This window comes from Strongylocentrotus purpuratus, unplaced genomic scaffold, assembly GCF_000002235.5.
Source record: "Strongylocentrotus purpuratus isolate Spur 01 unplaced genomic scaffold, Spur_5.0 spur5_scaffold_17, whole genome shotgun sequence".
In the NCBI taxonomy this organism is placed as follows: Eukaryota; Metazoa; Echinodermata; class Echinoidea; order Camarodonta; family Strongylocentrotidae; genus Strongylocentrotus; species Strongylocentrotus purpuratus.
Genome location: NW_022145602.1, coordinates 7,775,516 through 7,789,060, shown reverse-complemented (window position 1 = coordinate 7,789,060; position 13,545 = coordinate 7,775,516). Strand labels below are relative to the sequence as shown.

The 13,545-nt window shown below is 38.3% G+C and overlaps 1 protein-coding gene across 1 annotated transcript in view; it reads right to left on the bottom strand.

The window, feature by feature from the left end:
• The window catches only part of LOC576015, a 45,484-nt gene extending 33,012 nt beyond the window's left edge, over positions 1-12,472 (bottom strand). Inside the window, exon 1 of the mRNA XM_776364.4 lies at positions 12,329-12,472. The gene's annotated coding sequence lies outside the window, so the exon portion shown is untranslated. The remainder of the gene's footprint in view (positions 1-12,328) is intronic.
• Between the last annotated feature and the right edge of the window lie 1,073 nt (positions 12,473-13,545).

Genomic DNA, 13,545 nt, shown 5'->3' with positions numbered 1-13,545 from the left:
AAGAGATTATTGATCATGTACAATATTAAATCATGCAATCATTAACCCATTCCATGCCGGAACCAAAGGGTTCGTGTATTAAGCCTACGGGAATGTCAGAATCAAGCAGTCAACTGGTTAACAATAGAGTTAGAGTAGGGAGAGGGATGAATTAAGGAGAAATATTGAAGACAAAGAAAATGAGATAGAAATATAGACCAATGTTTTAGGAGAATGAGAAAGAGAGAGGGAATTTGAATGGGGGTGGAAGCGAGAGTGGGAAAGGAGGAGAGAGAGAGAGAGAGAGAGAGAACAGAGAACGACATGAAAAGAGAAGAGACCGACAGTTTGGAATATACGGTATCATTAGATTAAAATATGGCAATGAGAGTGTGCAAGATAGTGACTGAGGAAATATACAGATATCAGTTCGAAAGCAGCAAACTATAGCGAGGGCATTTAAGCAAATGAACGATAAAAGATATACATGCCCCTATAATAAATAAGGATTTATGCACATTAAATATACACAGCACATCCCTGAATACCTTTGCTTCAAGTCATCATATCTATTTGCTCAACTCCAAATGCAAATATCCTGTTCAAATATCGATCCCATTCCTAGATGAATAAAACTACCCTACTTTGTAAATGTAAATATTGCCAAAATCACTTCAAATAGCGTATCTTTCAATCCCTCTAAAATGTTATTGCAAGAAAAACATACTGGTATACAATTGTGAGCAGGAAGATTTAATGTTATTCAACCAGAACAATATCCTGGAAAATTTTCTCTAGATCTAAGAAGCAAAAGAAAAGTAGAAGGCGTATTAACTCCATTTTTCACTTCCTACGTCTTTTTATCCAAACTTCCTTCGGCGGCCCACCCCCTGTATTAATCTTTCTAAGCCTTCTTTACTCTTTAGCAGAAAGAAAACGGTGTCAGTGTCCCATTTTTTATAAATGTAAATGCATGTTTGACAAAGTTGCCTGAACTTCTTCTTTCAAGGAGAAGTCATCCAATATTCAGTTCATTACGTGGGAGGGTTTTCCCTTACGCACGTCACAACAACATCGCCATTCAGCGGGCTTTCATTCATTCGCCTGCGGGGATATTACGACAATTGTATCTTGATAGATTTTCCTGCGTTTGTTTTCTTTTTCTTTTTCTTTCGCCGTGCCCGCCACCATGTCACATTTCCGGGTTAGCTACGAACGTTGCTTGTCCAACAGACAATAGGTGCGTCCTCATCATCTCGAGATTGCCAAATAGCCTGCTATTTCTGATTTGGGAAACAATCCCGAAGTTAAAAAATATGTCTTCATCAGCTCGAGATTCGACCTCGAAACTTGAAACTTGATCTTGAGAAATTAGCTCAAGATATTTTGCTCAGTGTTCAGGCTGGTGATGACGCACCGGACAAATAGCGGGATATTTTGCAAACTAGCCCAAGACATCTTGGGTTGATTATCATGACCAAATATCCCCCTAATTGCAACTTCAGGCTGATGTAGACGCAAATTAACTGGATAATTTGCGATCGGGATAGTTCAAAATCAAATAGCGAGATATATTTGGCAATCTCGAGCTGATGGAGACAGGCCTAATGGCACATGATGTTGGGACTTATCTGACATTGATAAGGGCTTCGAGAAGGTGCCCTTGAGAGAAATAGATCACTGAGAATTTGAGAACAAAAAATGGAAATGATGCGAATACAATGGGTTTGCGATAGCCAAGGTCACTGCATGTATCTTTTGGCGCTCAGGGGGCGATATGAGAAGCTTTATGCAACAGTACTGTAGCTATGACACTCCCATTTTGGAAATTGAACAAAATTGTAAATTTCCCTGGGACAATGCTTAAAATAGTGGATACATGAAGCATATAAACTTCCTCCGTCAATATCAAATTCTTTAAAAACATTAAAAACTGTGCCAAATTAAAAAAAGAAAAGAAGATGGTATCTATAAATGGAATTATGTTTCTACTGAAAAACTACCAAAAAAGGACTACTTGTAAACTTAGAAATACCAAAAAAAAATCCTTCTAGATTGGCTAAGGTTTAAGTAGTACAGTATGTACATATCAACCAGGGAAAAAAAAATTAAAAACATTTCTGGGGCTGCTTTTCAAGCTTGCTTGCATGAAAATAACACTCTTTAATTTGTTTTGCATTGAACTCTATGCAAATTTGGGGGGCTCTTTTATGAATTTTGGGGGCTCTTTTGGGACTTTCGGGGGCTAATTCACCCTGAGCCCCCGTATATTTTTTCCCTGATATATAAACATTTGAAAACATTAAAACAGTGCAGACAAGAGAAAAATATTAAGGCTGTCCATAGTAAATTGAGAACATCAAATTCAAAATGGCGTTCTTTCTACGATGACAACTCTATTTGGGGGGAGTGACTCAACAGTTTGGGATTCATCATGTCAGCTTAATTGACGTCAACTTTCTTTATTTTTGCAATAAATCTTTGGAATAGATCTATAAGAGTTCTTGGAGCATGCAATTGTATGTAAATATTTACTATTACTGTAATTGGTAAGCATGGAAACATGTATAATATTGTATGTGCATTGTGTCAACTGAAGCGAATGAATGAGCGCACCCAACCATTAGACAGTAGGGTTATGTAAACACTACAAGAATCATAGGGAATTTTTTTGTTTCATTTCTTCAATAATATCAAACAAAGGTTTCAATTTCTACAAATCTACGTTCAGATATGTACATCAAATTCTACATGTACCCATTTAAGCATGGTAAGTATGGAAACATGTACATGGTGTATTATTGTATTATATGTGCATTGTGGCGACTGAAGCAATTGAATGAGCGCACCCAACCATTAGACAGTAGGGCTTTGTAAACAGTAGAAGAAATGCATGGGGAATTCATTATTTCATTTTCACAATAATACATCCGTTTACAATGCAGATTTTTTTGTTGGAAAAAGCATTGTTTTTTGTGACTACCATTCAACATTACGGGAAAAACCCTACGAAAAACCGGTGTTTCCTAGTTCTTTTTTTTTTCTGTGAGTTGTGCGCATGCACCCTCTTTTCGCTGCTTTGCATACAAAAGAACGGAAGTGATGAGACTCACATAAGAAAATCTAGATATTTAACCAATGTTTGGAGCATTAACACCACCAAAAAAAGTTAGAGTTTAATTCAGGCGATGTTTTAAAAATCCATGCACAATCCAGAGGTAGGTTTTCTTTGTTATTCAGGTTTAACATTGTGTTTATGGATAGTTGCCTAGCAACTTCCTAAAAAAACTCTGGAATGTGAGAAAATTCCAGTGGTTTTTTGCTTGCAGTGTAAATGCCCTTTATATCACAAAAAGTTTAGATCTCTACAAATCTACCTGTATACATTGTAGCTGCATATTTTTCATGTGCAAGTACACAAATGGCTTATTGACCTACATTAGCATATTATGAAACCATTTTGAACTGTTTGCAAGCTACATGCATGTACAGGTAGACTTATATGAAAGGCAACAAGTTGTTAAATCGCCAACATTTTAGGCCACTTTCCAGTTTCCATGCATATACACATTTGGAGCCCCCCCCCCCCCCTCCATTCAAAAGTAAAATTTTACTTTTAACATCACAAATCTACATGCAGATAAGGTCTACAACCTGAAAATATAATATATCGTCTGCTAAGAGGAAGAAGGCATTAATTACACATGCATGATTATATTTTAAACAGATTTATTATCATCTAGTTCACAGCTGATATATAATGACGTAATGCATATATATAATTATACACATACTTGTTCAAATATTCATATTTTTTCCATGTATCTTTCAATTGATCAGAATGTTAATAATTATTATGCATATAATTTTATGTTAGTATGTTTTGTAAAACAAAATATTCGTGTACTGTGTGAATGAAGTTTTATGACAAATACACAAAATACACAGAATAAAACAATTTTGCTGCTATTACCTGAGATTACTGTGCAATGTAAATACTAGCTGTTGGCACTTGGGAAGACTTAAATCTAATTTTCCTCAGTCACAGGTCCATCCATGTGTAAATCAACAAGAAAATATCCTTGCAAAAAGCCCTGATGCAACACAATTAAGAGCTCCAAAGTTGAAGAAAAAAAGCAACAAATATCATCATTTTAAAGCAAACAGAGCCTGACAGTGGTTTACAAAGTTCATGCTCATAACTATCCAGCAGCTTTGCGTCCTGGTAAAAGTCACAGGAATCAAGAATTGAGCCCACTAATTGTAAACACTCCTTCTCTATAATTATACCCTTCTGCATGTGGCTACAGAGTGTGTGCTACGCTCCGTCTGAGGTCATTCAGTTAATATGCTTTTTTCCCTTGTTATCCCATAGATTTCCTAATGACCCACTATTTAGTAGCCTTGAACTGGCTCTCTCCCCCTCTCTCTCTCTCTCTCTCTCCATTTTTCTCCCTCCCTCTCTCCCTGCCCCCCCCCCCCCCCTCTCGATCCTTTCTCACACTTCCTCACTATCAATCCAAGTCTTGAAATTTGACCGCCCCTCTCTCACCCCCCCCCCCCCCTCTCTCTCTCTCTCTCTCTCTCTCTCTCTCTTTCTCTCTCTCTCTCTCTCTCTCTAAGTACTCAAATGTGTCAGAGAAAGGCATCATATAACACTAACACTGCCAGGTAAATTTGGATCAGTAGTAAATTTGAGAACGTAAACAAACTCATAATACCCGGTATTATGTAATATTCCAAAGTAGATCATGAAAACCTAGATAGGCAGCGTCTCAAGGCTACTTACTGCAGACTCAAGAATGATTAATCTTTTAAAGCTATAAACAGAGCATTTGCAGTGTTATGTCTCCTCTAACATAAGAAGGTTCAATACAGGGATACATGTACATGTACATATACTGGGTGCTCTGGTTGCCCCATTGCCCGGGCAACTAAAATGATATATTCATCAGCTTTTGAAAAATGAGTCAAAGATAAATAGATAGGTGCAAGACAAGTTACATGTATATACTTAAAGAAAAGAAATTGTATTTGTTTCATAGTTTAAGTTAATAAAATGAAGTGGACAAACTTGAAGAAACAGATCAAATGTTGACATTAACATCTAAGTAAAAGTACCAAATGCCAAAACATAAATTGACTGTTCAGAGCCAGAAGGGCTTTAACTCTATGTCTAAGTTTAGGAGTTAATACCCTTCTACATGTAGCTGCAAACAGACAGAATTTAGTACGCCAAAATCTAAAAGAAAGACAATTTAATGTTCCTAAAAAAGTAATCCTTCCTTTTAAAATTTCACATGGTTTACATGATGTAGAAAAAAATTGTTTTGTATCATTGACGGCTGGAGTAGCGAGAGAAATTGAGCTCTTACATGTACTCTCTTTTACTTGTCCAAACTCCAAGCGCCAGTTAAAACAAATGCATCAAAATAAGCGGAAGAACTGTCACCTTTTCTGTTTCAAATAATCTTTTATAAGAGGTCTTGCAATTAATTATTCATATACTGTATATAATGTATATATACTGTAAGATGTGCAATAGTCCTAGCAACTCAAGCTTGCGTTAGTAGACTACAAAAATTGATCATTATGATCACGTATTAACCGATATTCACTATTCATCCAAGGTGAGCAGAGGACAATCAGAGGGGCGGAGCTTAATCCTCCAGGATGTCAATCATTAGCATGCATAGCAAGTCTCCCTCTGGACACCTCATTGACTGCAGAGTATCACGTTTATCGAGCTGATGTAATTTCTTTACAACCTGCATTTTTGTCTGACATGAAAACCATTTATTTTTCAAGGATATTTTTTCAATTTGTTTTCTTTTCGCGATATTAACTGTGTTTACACGTCAATGTATATGTAAGTGTATGACAAAATCTACTCTGAATTTTCAATGTCATTACCTATTAAACTAGACTTCATCATCATCATCATCATCATCATCATCATCATCATCATCATCAACATCATTACATGTATCACATCATTATCAATTTGATCATCATCATCATTTCATCATCATCACCATCATCATAATCATCATCACCATCATCATCATCAATTTAATCATCATAATATTCTTCTTCTAAACTTCTTCTTTACCACTGCCATCAGCATCATCATCATTATCATCATCCCCACCACCATCATCCTCATCAGTACATCTTCCCCATCATCCTCACGATCATCATCATCATTATCACCATCTTCTTGTTCTTTTTACTCTTCTACTTCATCGCCACCATCAGCATCATCATCATCATCATCAACATTAGCAGCCACACCAGGAGAGTTGAACTAAACTTTCACTGTTACAGGATTGAAGAAAAAAAACTGATTATAATTTGGAGAAAGACTCAGTTATGGATGAGTACAGGTAAGTTACCCTTTTCTTTCTCTTTTTCTCTTCTGCTTCCGCTCCTTTTAACCATTTTTACTTCCATCATCTTAATTTCACCTTCCTCCTCCATCGATATCACCCGATAAATCTCTCAGAACCACAAACAACGTCTAATGAGAAGACAAAAGCCTTTGTTACGCCCATGAATTAGCACCTACGGTATGATTACTTTACAACGCAAGATTTAATTAAAGACCACAAAGCGGATGTGATCAATTTTCAGAGAGGGCAGAATTGATTGGAGTCGCGAATAAAAGGCTAGAAGTGTGGGAACTTTGCATGCAGAACTAATGTATGCTCTTTTCCTGAAAGTACTATTAAACTTAAGTTCATTAAACATGAAACTTTTCTATGTTAATGATGGCTATTTTTTACAGAAAGAGACTTTCATGTTGCAAAAGTATTAGGGTTGTGTTTATACCGTTGCATCAAACTTATGCAAATCAAAACCACTCTCAAAATTTGGCAGTTTCAGATTTCACAATCTTTACAATCTATGTATACTAGGGGATTCAACATCATGAAGCTACATTTTGTACCCACCCCCTCCTCTAGCTCTAGCCCCCATCCCCTTCATTCTCCTTCTTAATCTCTCTCTCTCTCTCTCTCTCTCTCTCTCTCTCTCTCTCTCTCTCTCTCTCTCTCTCTTATACACCTCTACTAACCCTCGCTTTTCTTTGTGCATAATGAAATGCCTGCAATATGCACCAGTAGAATTACACATGTATTGTAAATCAAGGACAATACAGTCCTATAAATACAACATGCATGTAGTTTGGAACACCCTTGGAACGTGTGCTATAACTGCCCACAGAAGAAGAAAAAAATCCTGGACTAAAAATAAAAAGTTCTTCAATGACAAATGTATTGAGCAAAACAACAGGTGATTTTTGAGTTATCAAAACAACATACCAGCAATCAGAAAGCACCATGGCCAATCGGCCAACCAATCTTGACATGATTCAGACAGAGATGTGTTACATTTGACAGACTCTTTCCATGTTATTTGTTATATTAAAGGTACATTGTAACATTGTGTTGGAACTGTGAATGACAGAAAACAAATTCTCATAAACACAGTAATGAGATTAATACACCGAATGTTTAAACAAAAATATATTGGATTATAACTGCCAAACAGTGTTGTAATGTAAGAAAGTTTTGTAAAGTTGAGTGAGTAGTAAGCAGGAAATAGGTCTCAGTGAACTGTCACCTCAACGGGAACGCAACATGAACAAAAGAAAGCCTGTATAACTATAGTAAGGTTCACACGATAGTTCTATAACTTAAAGTTAAGGTCATGGGTATCAACTTCAAAGTTATCTTGTATTGTTAGGGACCACGTGGATGCACTCATTTTTACAAAACTTAAAGTTAACTTGGAGTGACGATTCCGTTTGAACGTAGCCTAGTATAGGATTTTGATAGAGCCTAGGTGTCACAAAAAGCTGACCAGTACAAAACAAACATCTGGTCACTCTTGAGTCTTGACCGAACACATCTCCAGGTCAGCAACTCAACACATGTGTGTTGTGAAAAAAATGATTTCCCATCATGTAAAGAGAATTTCGAGTTCTGGAAAGACTAAAATTGAAAAATAATTTGTGAACCTTTTCATTACTTTTAATCTGATGTACAATATATCATAGAACAAATGTTACCTGGGAAGGACTCCTTTTCAAATTCTCTCATATTCAAAATGTAAGAAATTAACTGAAAAAGTTTGGATCTAACTTGGAATGCCACATGGTTTGTGTAGTCCCATGTGTGTCCCATGTGTGTAGTGTAAGTGTCTTTCGACCAGACAGAGTCATTTTTTTTGATAAGATTCCAAGCCTCACAGTAAACCATGCAACAACTTTTTTTACTTATTAACTTGCTTTCTGTTTTTTTTTTCACAATGAAATATTTACATGTCTAGTACTGAAGTTGTTAAATATACAGTATATTGAAAAAGAATCTAACTTTTTTTTAAACTGGACTTGAGAAGTGGTGGAAAGATGCCCCCGATAAATATGATGACAACCCCAACCAAAGGAAGCCATGGATAGGAACAACAGTCTAAAGACTGAATAATCCTGGATCAAGTGAGTAACAAGTGAGTTAATACTCAAAATCACCCAAGAAGTCCTAGAGAGATACATGTATATATTGCTTGCAAGTACATTGTACATGTTGTACCCACTAAAATGCTATTGCACACTATGACATTTACAGGTGTTGCCTACATGTAATCGGGGTCTGATATTTCTAAAGCGGTCATTTTTGCAATGACGACCTTCGTCATTGCCTTGTTTTCGTTCACATTCTGCCCCATTAATATTCTCCTTTTCCTCCTTTTCCTTATCCTTATCCTTATCGTCAGGAAATCGCATTCGTTTTGCACGTAGTGTTTGTGATTCCTAGTTAGGTGCTTTCCTCATGTCCTTTTCCTTTCAAATTTCATAGGCATAGTCTCTAACATCTCATCAAGGTCACTACATTCTTCGATTTTGGAAATCACTCATGCATGACCGTCCAGGCGCCATTTTGTCCGTTTCTGGTCCATTTTAAGGCCTTTATATCTTACTTCCTATCTCACTATCCTAGATCCTACAAACTTCTAACAAATTCCTCTAGATAGTCTGAGAGATGTTCTTTCATCTGCGACGCATGACTTGACCTTCAAAATGCCATCTTCATACTCGAAATTCAAATCTAAAACCGACTCCGTCAAAAATCTCTCAAGTTCTTGAAAAATGGACCCCTAAATAATCTAAAACTGCCATAACTTTCTCATATAAATTCCGTTTTGTATTTAAATCTCACAGTATCTTTATCTCATAATTGCACATAGCCATGCTAAATTTCATGCTCCAATGGCTTTGCACAACATAAATAGCGCCCTCTAAAGTTCTGGGAATTGGCTTTCTCTCTGTGGCCGTATCTCCATAATGGCTTAGCAAACCCGTACCCTTTTTTGGATTTAGATACTTGAAGATATGCCCTTTCCAGCCATATACAAAATTATATACCCTATCACTGACCAAATTTGAGAAAATTGCCCTCCAAATTCGCCATTTTCAAGAAAATTCCGAAATAACTTCAACTTGCTCTAAAATGGCGATCTTTATACCTACATCAATGAAACTTGGCAGACATATGTATCCATATACGTGACAACTGTTTACCAAGTTTGGTAAAATTCAAATATGTCAGCGCAAAGTAATCGCCCAAAATGATGAATTTACTATGCATTACGTAATAGCGCGTTTAATGCGTGCAATACATTGCGCGCAGATAACAATGGTGTCAAACTGACCGCAATGAAGTGCCCTTTCGAATGATACCAAGTATGGTATATGTTTACACAGAAAATTGTGAGTAAATCGCATTTGAACAAGGGTCACTATACGAATTCCGCCCGATTATAACACTTATCGGCGATGACGTCATTTTTTCAGACTACTTTTCGCCCCCTAAACATCCTTTTTTTTCGTTGAAAATTTGCAATGACATTCCGAGATGCAATACGCAGGGCACCTCGTGGCCGGATTTTTGAAAGTAGTCAAGGGGGTCATTTAAGACGCCATTTTGTCCTTTAAATCTATTTTACATCACATGTTTCGATAGGATTATCATAGAAAAAAAGAGAGTAGTTTACAATAACAACCATGAAATTCTCTTTCCAATGAAACCATATACGGCCCATAAAGAGACATAAAGAGAGAGAGAAAAAACAATTTAACTCCGGTCATAATACAGATCCTGTACGTTTTCCGCCCATGCATTACACGCATTGTCTATGGGGCAAATCGGGTTCACGCTTTTGACCCCTAGAACGATCTTGATTGATTTGACGAACATGCAACTAATCCCATTTGTTTTTGCACGCAGTGCTTGCGAGCCCTTTCTAGGTTCTTTCCCCTATCCCAATTTCTTTCAAACTTCGTAGGCATAGTCACTACCATCCCATGAAGGTCACTATTGAGGCCTTTCTTTCGCCCTACCTGTCTCCAATATTACAGAAGCTAAAGACTTCGTACAAATTGCTCTGGATAGTCCGAGAGAAGCTCTTTCGTTCGACACGTAGAAACACGGCGTCATTGCACGCACATCGTTGTGACACGATTGCATTTCTAGTTTTCTTCTTTAATAATTCACTTCCAGGTCTCTTCCATTTTCTGACCTTAACCTGTCTGCAGCTGGCCTAGGAAACCTAACAAGAGCTGGTGTTACTCATACAATTTGTTCACTGATCTGGTGATAATGGACATTGAATAGGAAAGGTCAAGTTATGGAACTGGTATTCAGATTATAATCTCTCTCTCTCTCTCTCTCTCTCTCTCCCTCCCTCTCCCTCCCTCTCCCTCCCTCTCCCTCTCTCTCTCTCTCTCTCTCCCCCTCTCTCCCCCATTTGTGAATTTAGGATTCCATTATTCTTCATCTCTCTCTCTCCCTCCATTTGTGAATTTAGGATTCCATTATCCTTCATCTCTCTCTCTCTCTCTCTCTCCCTCCCTCCCGCCCCCCCCCCCACTCAGTGTTATTTAGGGTACGCATATGCTTGCTCCCTCTTTTTGAAAGCACCCCCTATCTGAGGACTGCAAACATTTCCGAACCCCCCTTTCGCTGGCTTTTCGTGGGCTTTTCCTGCCATGGAGACCCCCCTAAATGATGAAATGCTCAATGTACCCCCCCCCCCCCCCCCCATAAATTCTGAATAATTTCTCAGGAGTCCAAAGAGATGAGAGAAAAAAAGAAAAAACACCCCCTTTTTAAAGAAATCTCCGGGTGAAAAGTTAATACACCCCTTTTTTTACAATTCTCGGGCCGGACTTTGTCGCACGAAAAGTACCCCTTTACCGGACATTTTGGTAACACGCATGGGGTCCGTCCGTTCTTGGAGTGGGGGGGCCTGGCCCTCCCTCTCCCTCCCTCTCTTCCGAGGTTTCTCTGTGTGTGTGTGTGTGTGTCTCTCTCTCTTTCCTCTCCTTAATATTTCCTTCTCTATGTACTCTTCTTCGATTCAGAGCACCCACATATTTAGATGAATGTTCTACCCAACATGCCCAACAATGAGCATGCAACCATTAACTTGTTCCATCGTCCAGCATATGAATTTAATTTTATCACATATGCATTTGCAACAATGAAGATCGACATCCAATAATGACATTAATAACATAAATATTTGGTTGGCCACATCAAACTCTTCACTCATCAACATTAGAATCTGTTATACAGTCTACTAGTACTAGTATCAAAGTGAAAATAATTAGGAATAAAACCCAACTCAATTTGAATCAATTAATTTTCAAGATGTCAAATGAATGATATTTAATACACTTACGCAGAAAAGCTTATCAATGCAAAAGCCTTGAAGGCAGAAATTATTTTTATATTGATGATTTGTCCACTGTGATTTTGTGACTCAACACTGAACAAGCTGTCATGCAATACTGCTACGTTTCAGTTTCAATCGACATGATGGGTCTGAAATCTGAACTACACCAGAATCTCTCCAAATGATGCAGACAATACCAGAATGTTCCAAATTTCATACTCACCATCAATCAACAATATGTAGTATGTAAATCTAGTCTTACTTTATACTGAAATTAACATCTATTGAAAGAGTATTATACATTATAAATCACTGAACATGCATGTAGATCTACCTCCATCTTCTTATTGACGTAGTCTGACCAAGCATCATCTAATAATCCACGCCGATACTCCTGGCACCAAACCTTTCGGAGGACCGTACAAATCTTTCACATGGACCACTGCATCACGCCCACATCGATATTTTTGCATGCAATAATTGAATCGACGTGCCTCTCGCATCGCTATATTTCTTCATCATTTTCACACCTCAAAACCACTTGGCCACATTCTTATAAGCTCTAAAAAGATATGGGCCCACCACAAATCTAGTCTAGACAAGTCTCACTCACCAAAAACTTTTCGTTCTAGCCGAAAATCGCTGAGAAGATAAACAGCACAATCGTTAAGTCCACCTGTCAAACTGCCTACCACAGACTGTCAATTCTTTCGGGGGTGACTCAGACGAAAATGCACCCCATGCATTGCGTGCATTGGTGTTTATTGATTGTACTCCTTTCTACGAAGACGGCCGTGCGGAGTAATTGTACAAGAGGCGAACAAGATCGGAGTGCAGTCTCACACGAGAAGACCGTGCCAAGATTGATCGAGACGGTCTGTGGGGTGGGAGGAGTATCCATGGAAACAGAGAACTCGTACATGCAGGCGCGTACGCAGGATTTTTTTCAAGGGGGGGGGGGGGGGGGGGGGGGGGGGGGGGGGGGGGGGGGGTGGGGGGTTTAACATTTATAAATCGGGCAGAAAATTTTGCAACGACTCAGCCAGCCGCTGAATAAGGGGTAAGAGGACACTTTTTCTTTTTTTTTGGTCCCAAAAAAAATCGCAACGACTCAGCCGACCGCTGAATAAGCGGGGGTGGGGGGGGGGGGGGGGGGGGGGGGGGGGGGGGTATCAAGAGGACACTTTTTTTTTTAAGAGGACACTTAAAAAAATAAAAATAAATCCAAAGGAGGGGGGGTGGTTTAGGGGGGTGGCGGGTGGGTTTACACACATAAAAATACCAAAGGGGGGAGGGGTTTAACTCCTCACCCCCCCCCCCCCCTGTGTACGCGCCTGCGTACATGTATTATTAGTTTGTTACTACTACACATAATCGGAAGGAGTGATTATACGTTTGTTGAAATGCATAATTTTACCTAACAAAACGTGTATGAACATCATGGCTTCATTAATTTGAAAACACGACGTAGGCCCAAGGATAACACGAAGATCGAAGATGATGAAAATAATTATAACGCCTATTTTCTATTTTCTTTTCATGTAACGTTTGTCTGATACCTCATGTCTAAAGAAATGTTATAATTATTCATGTGATTTTGTAAAACAACATGTGTTCATCATACTTACAGCCTCCCCCTTCTCTTTTTCTCTCTCTCTCTCTCTCTCTCTCTTTCTCTCTCTGTCTGTCTCTCTATCTATCTCTCTATTATCTCTTTATCTCTCTCTCTCTCTCTCTCTCTCTCTCTCTCTCTGTAGACCTCGCTCACTCCTTTTGTTTGATTTTAGATGTTGTTGTTGTTGTTTTTCTGTCGTTATTCTTGTTTTGTTG